The sequence below is a fragment of the Mobula birostris genome, chromosome 10 (assembly GCF_030028105.1).
Source record: "Mobula birostris isolate sMobBir1 chromosome 10, sMobBir1.hap1, whole genome shotgun sequence".
NCBI classification, from domain to species: domain Eukaryota; kingdom Metazoa; phylum Chordata; class Chondrichthyes; order Myliobatiformes; family Myliobatidae; genus Mobula; species Mobula birostris.
This window is the reverse complement of record NC_092379.1, coordinates 88,836,903-88,850,536: the sequence shown is the minus strand read 5'-3', so window position 1 is coordinate 88,850,536 and position 13,634 is coordinate 88,836,903. Positions and strand designations below refer to the sequence as shown.

Genomic DNA, 13,634 nt, shown 5'->3' with positions numbered 1-13,634 from the left:
AACATTCTTTTCGTGAGGACTGGAATACAAAAGCAAGGATGCAAAGTTGAGGCTTTATAAGGCACTGGTCAGACTGCACTCAGGAGTATTGTGAGCAGTTTTGGGCCCCTTATCTAAGAAAAGATATGTTGGCATTGGAGATGGTCCAGAGCACCTTCGACTTCTCCTCGGCCGCTGAAACACGCAAAGCCGAGGATTTTGTGGCCTTCAGCTCCAGAGATTCTGGTTACCACACAGTAGCAGCGGTAGCAAAGCAGACATTTCAGAAGTTTCCCAAATGTTCCACTGTGCTCTCACGTCTGTCTCCATCAAATCAGGATTGTGCATGGTCCCCTACTTGACAGATAATAGATATTCATCACCGGAGATGAGGAAAAATTTATTTAGCAAAGTGTGGTGAATTTGTGGAATTCATTGCCACAGACAGCGGTGGGGGCCAGTTCATTAGGTGTATTTAAGATGGAGTTTAATAGGTTCTTGTTTAGTCAGGGTGTCAAATGTTATGAGGAGAAAGCAGGAGACTAAGGTTGAGAAGGTAACAAATCAGCCATGATGAAAACGCAGAGCAGACCTGATGAGCTGAATGGCCTAATTATTCTCCTATATCTTATGGCTTTGTGCTCTCTGACAGTAAATGCTAGGTTAGAATTCCTCTCATACAACAGAAACAATAGAGACCTTCGAGGTATTCTATCCTGCCCTTGTGATATCACTTTCTCTTGTTGAATCGCACAACATTACAGCAACTAATTCATCGTATTCAAAAGTTTCAATGACACACTTGACCGAAGACAGTGAGTTGAGGGTGTCACTGGCATAAGATGCCTCTGCCTTCTCCATAAAAAGTGGAAAAAAGTTCAGGTTATGTGGAAAGAATCACGTATCTTTTTATCATTATATCAACTGTTTATTCCCTAGCTCCCATTTTTTTTATTTTTGCAATATTCTGTTTTTTAAGTTCTATCCTAGAAGCACTGTTAAGCCCCTCATACTTCTTTGTCAGCTTCTTCACCGCATGCCATTTTCTGACTAAAACAGGAGACAAGAAATCTATTCTGGAGTTCCGTCAATGCAATTTTTGAGAAACAATTTGAGACAATGCAATTGCCTTGGATGAAATGAAAGTCACTGTGGGCACATCAAAAGCTCATAGTCCCTCACTGTTCAAAGCACAGAAAACAATATTGATTTGCTAATCTTAATGATCTAATTCCAAGCAGAAGTTTCTTGATAATCAAATTAGAAGCCAAGGAAAAGGTAGTCAGTATCTCAAGCTAGTCTGTTGATCACATGTTCTTTTGATCAGCACATCCACTGGGCAAGTCCCAAGGACATTTTACACACTTAACATCAGAAAAAAAAGATACATTATTCTGTATAGTAAACAGTTTCTAGCTCATATTAACAAATAGGATTATTGGCCAGATCATGCTGGCTCACCACATCAACAAGGATATATTGCCCCCGGTCGAAATTTGTCTGCACTAATTTTGGCTGGACTCAGTAGGCCTTTTATCCAGACCTCCACACTCACCAGCAACATGACCTCACTCCAAATACATGTGATATCATTGATGTGTACCTTGTGGAGTATAAGAAATGTAAGAGAATACTTAAAAAAGAAATCAGGAGGGCTAAAGTAAGGCATAAGATTGCTCTGGCATACATGGTGAAGGAGAATCCTAAGGTCTTCCATACAGTAAATATATCAAGTGCAACAAAATAACTAGGGACAAAATTAGTTCATATGAAGATAAGCGGATCATTCATATATGGAGTCAAAAGAGATGGGGAGATTTTAAATGGATTTTTTTGCATCTGTATTTACTTGGGAGACAGACACAGAGTCGATGAAACAGGCAAAACAGTAGTGACATCTTAGATTGTATCCAAATTACAGAAGAGCAGGTGCTTGTTATCTTGATTGAAAGTTAGAATGGATAGGTCCCCAGGGCTTGACAAAGTTTTCCCTTGGACCTTGTGGGAGGCTTGTGCAGAAATTGCAGTGTCTTAGTCCAGATATTTAAGATGCCCTTAGCTATGGATGACATGTCAGAGGATTGGAGGACAGATAATGTTGTTTCGTTGATTTAGAAAGGCTTTAAGAATAAGATGGGAAATTATAGACTGGTAAGCCTGATCTCAGTAGTGGGTAAGTTAATGAAAGATATTTTGAGGAACTGGATATATAAGTATTTGGAAAGACAAGACTTAATTTGAGATACACTTAAAAGTTGCTGGTGAATGCAGCAGGCCAGGCACTATCTCTAGGAAGAGGTACAGTTGACGTTTCGGGCCGAGACCCTTCGTCAGGGCTAACTGAAAGAAGAGCTAGTAAGAGATTTGAAAGTGGAAAGGGGAAGGGGAGATCTGAAATGATAGGAGAAGACGGGGGTGGGGGGTGGGGGGATGGAGCCAAGAGCTGAACAGTTGATTGGCAAAAGGGATATGAGAGGATCATGGGACAGGAGGCCTAGGGAGAAAGAAAAGTGGGGGGGGGAAGCCCAGAGGATAGGCAAGGGGTATAGTGAGGGGGACAGAGGGAGAAAAAGGAGAGAGAGAAAAAGAATGTGTGTATATAAATAAATAACAGATGGGGTACGAGGGGGAGATGGTGCATTAGCGGAAGTTAGAGAAGTCAATGTTCGTGCCATCAGATTGGAGGCTACCCAGACGGAATATAAGGTGTTGTTCCTCCAACCTGAGTGTGGCTTCATCTTGACAGTAGAGGAGGCCGTGGATAGACATATCAGAATAGGAATGGGATGTGGAATTAAAATATGTGGTCCTTATAAAAGGAAAATAAAAGGCGCCACACTTATCAAAGTTCAATCTCTTCGTGCACAAACAGTTGGAGTTCAGGACCCTTCTTCTTCACCTTGCGACCCCTTGGACCACCTCGACTGGCCACCTAGGACCAACAACGGTGGTCGACCAGTCGCTCCACGCGAGTCCGTCTCAGTCTCCTCTCCTCGTCGAATGCCCTGCTCGGGTTCCGACCCTGTTAGCGGACTCACAGCACCTGGTCCATCCTCTGTCTCTCTCTCCCGCCTTCTCCCCAAAAACCCTGTGCATACAATATCTTCAGACAAACCAAAAGCATAACAACTATCCCAATTGGTTCGTAACAACTTTCTTATCAGTAACGTGATCTGAACAAACCGCTAGCGGGAGGACTTTCTCAGCAGTTAACATAACAAAGAAGCCCTTTCAATTATAACATAACAAAGAAGCCATTTTAATTATACTACGCAGTGACATAAAAAAAACCCCTTACAATAGCATGAAATCAAAATCGAGAGGATACAATATAGCAAATATTAATTGGAAGCTAGAGGATCGGGAAGCTCTTAATACCAACAGTAGGCAAATAAAAAAGTAACGAGGAAAGAAAGGAGAAAATATGAAGATAAACTAAAAGAGGACAACAAAAAATTTTTCAGATAAATGAAGAGTAAAAAAGAGGCAAGAGTGGATATCAGATCACTGGAAAATGAGACTGGAGAGATAATATTGGGGGATTTGAAGAAATGCTGGACAAACGGAATAAGTATTTTGCGTCAGTTGTCACTGTGGAATACATCAGCAATATGCTCGAAATTCGAGTGTCAGGGCACAAAAGTGACTGCAATCTCTATTACTATGGTGAATGTGCTTGTGAAACTGGAAGTTCTGAATGTAGATATTGTAAGTCATCTGCACCAGATAGACACACCCCAGGGTTCCGTAAGAGATAGCTGAAGAGATTGTGGAGGAATTGGCAGTAATCTTTCAAGAATCATTAGATTCTAGAATGTTTCTCTAGAGCTGCAAATGTCATTCTACTCTTTAAGAAGCAAAGATGGTAATAGACAGGAAATTACGGGCCATTTAGCCTGACTTCAGTAGTTGGCAAGAAGTTATATGTTTTGGGGTACTTGTAGTAGTCATACTTTATTGATCCCAGGGGGAAATTGGTTTTCGTTACAGTTGCACCATAAATAATAAATAGTAATAGAACCATAAATAGTTAAATAGTAATATGTAAATTATGCCAGTAAATTATGAAATAAGTCCAGGACCAGCCTATCGGCACAGGGTGTCTGACCCTCCAAGGGAGGAGTTGTAAAGTTTGATGGCCACAGGCAGGAATGACTTCCTATGACGCTCTGTGCTGCATCTTGGAGGAATGATTACATGGTAAAATAGATCAAAGTCAGCATAGTTCCCTTCAGGGAAAATCTTAACTGAAAAATCTGTTGGAATTCTTTAAGGTTAAAATAGGCAGGATAGACAGTGGATATAGTCTGCTTGGATTTTCAGAAGGCCCTTGACAAGGTGCTGCACATGAGGTTGCTAAACATGATAAAAGACTATGATAATATAAGAAAAATACTGGCATGTACAGCGATTGGCTGATTGGCAAGAGGCAAACACTGGGAATAAGGGTGGCCTTTTCTGTTTGGTTGCCAGTGATTACTGGTGTACCGTAGGGATCAGTGTTGGGTTTGCTACTTTTCATGTTATATGTTAATGATCTTGATGACAGAGTTGATGGCTTTGGCCAAGTTTGCAGAAGGTACAAAAATAGGCTATTGGATAGGCAGTGCTGTGCCTGCAGAAGAACTTGGATAAATTAGAGAATGGGCAAAGAAGTGTCAAATGGAATACAGTGTATGGAAGTGCACTTTGGTAGAAGGAATAAAGACGTAGACTATTTTCTAAATGGGAAGCAAATTTAGAAATTGGAGGTACAATGAAACTTGACAGCCCTCATGCAGAATACCCTATAGGTTAACTAGCAGGCTGAGTTGGCATTAAGGGAGGCAAATACAATGTTGGTATTCAATTTGAGAGGACGAGAATATAAAAGTAATGCTGAGGCTTTATAAGGCATTGGTCAGACTGCACTTGGAGTACTGTGGGTAGATTTGGGCCCCCACATATAAGAAAAGATATGGCGGTATTGGAGAGGGTCCAGAGGAGGTTCATGATAATGATCCCTGTAATAAGAGAATTAATATAGGAGGAGAGTTTGAAAGCTTTGTTCTTCTTAATAGCTGGAGTTTAGAAGAATATGGGGGATCTCACTGAAACTTATTGAACATTGAAAGTCCTAGATGGAGAGCATGTTTCCAATAATGTAAGAGTCTAGGACCAGAGGGCATAGCCTCAAAATACAAGGACATCTGTTTAGAACAGAGATAAGGAGGAATTTTTTTTTTTTTGCCAGGGGATAGTGAATTTGTGGAATACATTGCCACAGAGATGTAGAGGCCAATACAGTGGGTATATTTAAACTGGAGTTTGATATGTTCTTCATTAGTGAGGACATTGAAGGTTACACAGAGGAGGCAGGAGAATGGGTTGTGAGGGAAAATCAGCCATGATTGTATGACAGAGCATACTGAATGGGCTGTGTGCCCTAATTCTGCTCCCATGTCTTATAGTCTTTTGGTCTTATGGTCTTTTCCTCCTAAATCTCTACCCCAGAGTGCACAGGGAATTCAGTGGAGTCTTGGAATCTGAGCCAGTCATAGGATCCAAGATGCAATTCCACAACAGAATATGATGCTGGAATATGCAACAAATTGGTCTTCTTCACCAGATTCCCTGTGAAGTTTAGGCAGCAGAGTAAATGTACAGATTCAGCCCTTGGCAAAATCAAAATCAGCAAAATCTTACCTAATATTTTGCATGAAACATTTCTTCTGTTTGGCCTTTAAATTGTCTTAAGATAATCACAAGAAAGTGAAGGCCAAAATTTGATTTAGCAGCACGGTATGGGTCAGACAAAGAAAGCAAATGTTTTTTTTCACCTGTTTTCCAACTGCTTTGGAGCTAACAGCCTGCAGTCCTGGAACATTCAATTCACAGCTTTGACCATATGATCTTGGGTGAACACTTGGTTCTTTATAAAAATTTGACCAGGATGAAAATGAGCAAAATGCAACTGTATGTCATCTTCACCCTGACAAACACTTTCCACCCTCACTGATGGTAATCATATCATCCACAAACAAAAAGGTCTTATAATCGAACAGAATAATATGCAAAAACTCATGATAAGCTGGGTGAAACATGAAGGTGTGTAAAACTTCATTTACAATGCAGTCTTGAATGTCAAAACAACTTACATTTCTCAAACACAGTATTTGTTGTAATGTGAGCATTATTAAAAGTAAGTTAATACTAATTAGGATAATTGGGGGGTGGTTTCACTTCCATTTTTTTTTTACTTCCGGTGTGCTTTGTACATAGTGTTCCTGCCATGCCGTACGGGTTGTGAAAGCCTCTGTGTATATGTATCAGTTTTGACGTTCGAGGTGAAGTTGTTTCTTCAGGCATGAAGTTGTCGAGTGTGCCTTTTCAAGGTAGAAGTTACCACATATTTTTGGCGACGAGGTGAACAGGTTTTGTGGACGTGTCGGCACATTTCAAACGGGAGCAGCAGCGCCGATAAGGGGCCTCACGTTCAGATGGCTACGTTTGGGGACTATCAGTGAATTTGTGGAGTTAATAGAGGTCTGGTCGGAGTATGAGGAAAGGTTGGTACACTTTTTCTGTGCTAATGGAATTACTGAGGAGGCTAAGAAGTGCTCTATTCTCCTGAGTGTGTGTGGGGTGAAGACTTACATGCTAATAAGGAATTTAGCCACACTGCAGAAACCGGGGGACATTCCATATGACGAACTGGTCAAGCTCATGGGGAACCACTACAATCCGAAACCTTCTGTGATAGTCCAACGGTGTAAGTTTCACAGCCGTTTCAGGAAGCCAGGTCAGTCTGTGGCCAATATTGTGGCCGAGCTTCGGCAGCTGTCGGAGCATTGTGATTTCAGGGCAGTGTTGGAAGACATGCTGCGTGATAGATTGGTATGCGGCATTAATAATGACAACATACAACGCCACCTGTTAGGGGAAACCCCACTGTTGACTTTCAAGAAAGCCTTAGAGATTGCCCAAGGCATGGAGATGGCTGCTAACAATGTCAAGGATATCCAGAAAGGACATGGGGGATCGCAGTCGGTGGCAGTGCACCAAGTCAGGAGGGAGACTGGTAAACAGGCAAAGCGGGTGGAATGTTTCCGGTGTGGAGGGACGCACTATGCAAATGATTGCTAATTCAAAGACACTGTTTGTCATTCTTGTAGCAAAAAGGGACATTTAGCTAAAAAGTGCAGAAGTTCAAAGGGTAAGATTAAGCCTGGGCAGGGGAAAGCTCAACAGGGTCAGGCAGCCACACACCATCTAGAAGATGCAGATGAAGAGGCAGCGTGTGCCTACAACATGTTTGGAGTGGAAATAGGTGAGGAACCACCTGAACTATATTATGCCATAGTCACTGTCAGGGGAAAGGACATTAAGTTTGAGATTGATTCAGGGGCTACTGTACCGGTCATTAGTGAGGAGAGCTACAGGTGGACATGGGGGTCCAACCTGCCTCCCATCAGACCATCAAAGCTCAAGCTCAGGACCTATACGGGGCAGCCCATACCTCATTTAGGGGTGTTATATGTGGATATTTCAACCGGGGGTCAGAAGGCCGAAGCCAGGCTAGTGATAGCCAAGGGCAGGGGGCCCAGTCTTTTGGGTCGCGATTGGCTTCGCAAAATCCGGCTAAACTGGCATGAAATTAAGTATGCACACATGGCGGAGAACATTCTGCAGCGGTACAGTGACGTTTTCAGGGATGAGCTAGGAACACTGAAGGGCATGACAGTGAAACTCCATGTCGACCCTGAGGCTACACCATACTTTTTTTAAGCCCAGGTCGGTGTCCTATGCCATGAAAGACAAAGTCGAGGAGGAGCTGGAATGCTTACAGAGGCTGGGCATTATTGAGCCCATCCAGTTTTCAAGGTGGGCGGCTCCCATTGTTCCAGTTTTGAAGGCAGACAAAATGGTGAGGATATGTGGGGATTATAAGCTTACGGTGAATCAGGTTTCTAGGCTGGAGGAGTACCCATTGCCATGGGCGGATGACCTGTTTGCGACCTTGTCAGGGGGTAAGCTGTTCACAAAGCTGGACATGAGCCACTCCTATCAACAGGTTCTGCTCGATGAGGATTCAAAGGAGTATGTCACAATTAGTATGCACAAGGGATTATTCAAGTACAATCGCCTGGTGTTTGGAGTAGCGTCCAGCCCTGCCATTTTCCAAAGGACAATGGACACTTTGCTGCAGGGGATTCTGCACGTAGCAGTGTACCTTGATGATATTTTGATCACAGGGGCTACGGAGGTGGAGCATCTGGCTAATTTAGAACGGGTGCTGAAGAGGCTCTCAGATGCAGGGCTGCGATTGAAACATGGAAAATGTGTGTTCCTGGCATCGAGTGTGACTTACCTGGGACACAAGATCATAGCTAAGGGGGCTTTGCCCTGTGGAGGACAAAGTGAGAGCTATTAAGGAGGCCCCAAGCCCTAAGACAGTCATGGAACTCAGATCATTTTTGGGCATAGTGAATTGTTATGGCAAGTTTCTTCCTGACCACTCAACGGTTTTGACCCCACTCTATGAGCTGCTTCACAATGACACTAAGTGGCAATGGGGTGAAGAGCAGGAGAAAGCTTTCAAGGAAGTGAAAGAACTCCTCCACTCAGCGAAGCCACATGTTTACTATGACCCAGACAAGGAGATCGTCCTTGCATGCGATGCCTCGCTCTATGGAGTCGGGGCAGTTCTCTCACATGTAATGGAGGACCACTTAGAGAGGCCTATTGGTCTTGCTTCACGTACCCTGACAGAAGGGATATTCACAACTAGACAAAGAAGGTCTGGCCATTGCTTTTGAGGTCAAAGGCTTTCATCAGCACCTTTATGGACATGTATTTACAATTTATACGGACCATAAACCACTAATAAGCCTGTTCAGTGAGACTAGATGCAGCCCACCGCTAGCTTCAGCCAGGATACAGCGTTGGGCTCTTACATTGTCAGCCTACCAGTATACTATAGTGTACAGAACGGGTGGGGATAATGCAAATGCCGATGCATTGAGTCGACTACCTTTACCTGAGACACCTGTTACTACATATGTGTCTCCAGAGACTGTGTTTTCATTGGAGAGGCTGTCAGAGACACCTGTCAAGGTGACCCAGATCAAGCAGTGGACAGAGAGGGACCCAGTCCTGTCCCAAGTCAGGACTTTTCTTTTACAAGGTTGGCCCAGAGTCGTGCAAGGAGAGGAACTGAGGCCTTATGCCATACGCAAGACAGAACTCAATCTGCAGGATGGCTGCATTTTCTTGGGGGGGGGGAGGGTCATCGTGTCTCCCCCTAGCCATTCACAGAGTGTGGAGAAAATTCATGAGACTCACCCAGGAGTGTCTTGAATTAAAAGCCTTGCAAGATCCTACGTTTGATGGCTAAGAATGGATCAGGATCTGGAGAACAAGGTAAAATCATTCACGCAATGTCAGACTGATCAGAGTACGCCACCACTAGCTCCTTTGCGCCCATGGGAGTGGCCAGACCACTCCTGGTCTAGGCTACATTTGGACTTTGCTGGCCCTTTTATGGGGCAAATGTTTCTTGTAATAGTAGATGTGCATTGTAAATGGATCGAAGCTCACATCATGAGCAACATCACAGCCCCCTCAACCACGGACAAACTCAGGCAAGTGTTTGCAGTCCACGGGTTGCCTGACTCTCTGGTCACTGATAATGGCCCGACGTTCACCAGTGAGCTGCTCAGTGAGTTCATGCAGCAGAATGACATTCATCACATTGGGACGGCCCCTTTTGACCCAGCCTCAAATGGTTTGGCTGATTGGGCTGTTCAGACAGTGAAGGAAGGCCTGAAGCGGATGACAGGGGACTCTTAGCATTCGGCTTTCATGTTTCCTGTTTAAATACCATCTCACGCCACAGACTATGACTGCCCGCACTCCAGCACCAGCAGAGATGCTGATGGGGCATAGGCCCAAGTCAAGATTGGACCTGCTGCGTCCGGACATGAAGGCAAAAGTGAGACAGGCTACTGCGGAGGCATGTCCACCAGTGACTTTGCCAGAGGGCGAGACACTGGCAGAGGGGTTGGGGTCCCTTGAAGAGAATGGACATTCTCACGCAGATACACAGACTCCTCTCATGCCCCCCAAACCAGACCCACCCAAAACACTCTCACCAGCGGTGCCTGCTGCATCACCAAGGGTAGTGCGCAGATCACAGCGCACCCGTAAACCTCCTGACAGACTAAATCTTTGACAGGACAGTTTTTTGTTGCTGTTGTTAGATTGAATATTGAATCTGTCATGTTTTCCAAATGTTTTGTATTGCTAAACTGTTGCTGAGATACTAGTATAAGCTTTCAGGGGTACGCAAGTTTTTATTTCCTAGTTTTTTTACATTTGGAGAATGTTGGATTTTAAAGGGAGAGAAGTGTTGTAATGTGAGCACTATTAAAAGTAAGTTAATACTAATTAGGATAATGGGGGGGGGGGTGGTTTCACTTCCGTTCTTTTTTACTTCCTGGTGTGCTTTGTATATAGTGTTCCTGCCATGCCGTACGGGTTATGAAAGCCTCTGTATATACATATCAGTTTTGACGTTCGAGATAAAGTTGTTTCTTTGGGCATGAGGTTGTCGAGTGTGCCTTTTCAAGGTAGAAGTTACCACAGTATCATTTTTCTTAAATGACAGATCACATGACTGATGGATGTTCATAGTTTAAACATTGTTTATTATAGAGCTGAAAAAAAACCATCATATTTTAAATTATGCAATGAAATTTGAACATTGTGTAAGAACTGTTGCAGCTTACATTTATTTAGTAACTTAATGTAATTAATTGCCTTACCATGCTCATATGAGGTTTATTAATCACAGTTTAAGATATAAGGTATTAGATCTGACAACAATAAAAAACGCTTGGTTAAAGAGAGTCCTTCTGTAAAAACAAAATCAATGCCTTCGCAGAAGCTGAGATAAAAGTATTTGCCAGGGGTTAAGTAGTTGTAGGCATTTTAAATCAGAGAAGAGTAAATAGGCTATTTGAATATTTAAAGTAAAATAATAAATGATGTACAGTATCATCAGAAACTGTCTTTTAAAATTGTTACTTTCAAATTAATGCCAGGAGGTTTTTCCAGAATATATATTGTAGTGTAAAGGCTTTGGTACAGATAAATAATGATTTATTAGTAGTGGCTGGAAGGATTTAACATCTGGGGGTGTTTTAATGTGGGCTTGTGCCTGCATGAATTTGAATGTATTCCATAGGGATCATTATTTAAATTTTTGAAGAGGCCATGTTCAGAAATTCAATTACAATCTTATTTAGCATTATGCATGCATACATTTCAATATGGTATGACTGTTTTGTGGGGGAAATACAATGAATGCTGAATTTAACATGCAATTTACATTACAGATGTTATATAAATTAATATATCTTTTGATTGCTCAGCCTTAAAGCAAAGCTACAGCCTAAATAATCTCCCAATGCAGGCACGCTTTCTTCCAGTCATGTGTACTTGGAAAAGTAGGGATTACTCTGCTACTAATCAGAATTGTTAATGAGATCAGGTGAAAACTGAGATGAAATATATGGTATTTTGAAATATGTTGTATATACATCTATTATATTTTTAAAAACTTACCCTAGTTTATAGTAAAACGCCACCTCTTTTTCATAAACGTATTAATTCCAGAAAGTAAGGTGGAGCAAACATTCACGCCTTCTTAGTGGATGTGAGTAATATCCAAAGATAGAATTTTTAATGATAAAGGTGGAACAAAGGTTCCCCCTCCATGCTTCAGCATGATTTTCCATACTAAAGGAGGATGAATATTCTGTCAGTTGATCTGAAATAAATTGTTGATATTATAGACAGCCTCTGTATCTCTGGGTTATAGAGATTTATGATTACTGCCCAACTGCTTCGAGTGAAACAGACGTGTGTGGGGACAGTCACTGAAGCCCCCTCCTGCCCAGTGGACGAATAGCCTGTGAAATCACTGTAAGCCTCTGATAAATACAGTAGTTACTGGGAACTGACACAAGGTACTGGCAGTAATTTAAAGATAGATTCAACTTTCCAGAGGGTTAGTGGGGGTAAAACTGCATGCATGCCTGGAGAGAAAGAAAAGAAAAGCATTCACTGAAAGAATTAGTGGTTAGTAAAGGGTTTATATTAAAGGCTGCAATGCATTATGCATTTTGGGATGATTTTAAATGCCATTACATCCATTCGTGATGCTTGGTCACAGCTAACACAAATGCTGTACTTCATGTAGATTCATAACTATTTGTTTTCTTCATTTTAAAACACGTGGTGTACAAAAACACATTGAGCAAAGAGAAATATTTTCAAATACTAAATTAAATAGTCAACTATATTGTGGCGCAAACACGAGGAATTCTGCAGGTGCTGGAAATTCAAGCAACACACATCAAAGTTGCTGGTGAACGCAGCAGGCCAGGCAGCATCTCTAGGAAGAGGTACAGTCGACGTTTCAGGCCGAGACCCTTCATCAGGACTAACTGAAAGAAGAGATAGTAAGAGATTTGAAAGTGGGAGGGGAAGGGGGAGATCCAAAATGATAGGAGAAGACAGGAGGGGGAGGGATGGAGCCAAGAGCTGGCCAGGTGATTGGCAAAAGGGATACGAGAGGATCATGGGACAGGAGGCCTAGGGAGAAAGAAAGGAGGCTGAAGCCCAGGGAATGGGCAAGGGGTATAGTGAGAGGGACAAAGGGAGAAAAAGGAGAGAGAGAGAAAGAATGTGTGTATATAAATAAATGACAGATGGTGTACCAGGGGGAGGTGGGGCATTAGCGGAAGTTTGAGAAGTCAATGTTCATGCCATCAGGTTGGAGGCTACCCAGACGGAAATTCTATAACTATAGAATTAGTTATAGAATTATAACCTTAGAAACAACTATAGTGTGAATTGTAATTAATGCAAATTATTGGGTTTCAGAAGGTTAAACCAAAATTATCTCTGGTGTAACAACATTCATTCTTAGAAAATTAAGAATTACTGGCACAAGGTAATATGTTTAACTTTTAGGTCGTGAATTTTGTGATAAAATGGCTACTGGAAAAAACAATCAATTGTTTTCAGCATGAATTAACAATCATCCACAATTTAAGATGGCTAAATACATCTAACAATGGGTAAGCAATTTATTAAACAGTTGTTCAAGTGAGGTCTTCTAATCTGGTAGAGTTACTGATCTGTAGTGTTCATTGGTGGAGACAGAGAGGCATGTAACACAACAGAAGAACATGATTTGAAATAACCTGCTTTGATTGGAAAGAAATAGTTGCAGAAAATAATCTCCCATTGACAAATAATTTCTCTGAATTACCCACTGCAAGGTATCTGAAGATGGACTTTGGGCACTGCTAAAGTTCTATTATGTTTCACAAAGGATAGAAGCTTCAGGACACAGAAATTCAAACAAGGTGCTTATTCTAAGTTACTGTGTGTGTTGCTTACATTAAATATACACATTGTAAAACTATCATATTATTTGACCACATTTAATTTACATAATCCTATGTGCCATATTGCTTTCCATTTCAATGTAAATGTATTTAAACATTTCTGACCATCGTACGTGGTCATTACATATCAATTTCCTCGGTCAGTTTAGCCTTCACAAATCTGGTGGTGAGTAATCTTTTGACTGAATCAGCACA

General features: G+C 41.9%; 1 protein-coding gene across 4 annotated transcripts in view; it reads left to right on the top strand.

Moving 5' to 3' along the window:
* Positions 1-13,634, top strand: part of LOC140204132 (kelch-like protein 4) — a 401,566-nt gene that overhangs the window by 222,649 nt on the left and 165,283 nt on the right. The window contains exon 1 of one of the 4 annotated variants that reach the window (XM_072270525.1): positions 6,301-6,527. The exons of 2 other annotated variants lie outside the window; for them this stretch is intronic. The gene's annotated coding sequence lies outside the window, so the exon portion shown is untranslated. Of the gene's footprint in view, positions 1-6,300; positions 6,528-10,489; positions 10,590-13,634 lie in introns of those variants that run through there. One more of the 4 variants, XM_072270526.1, reaches the window with a different exon arrangement.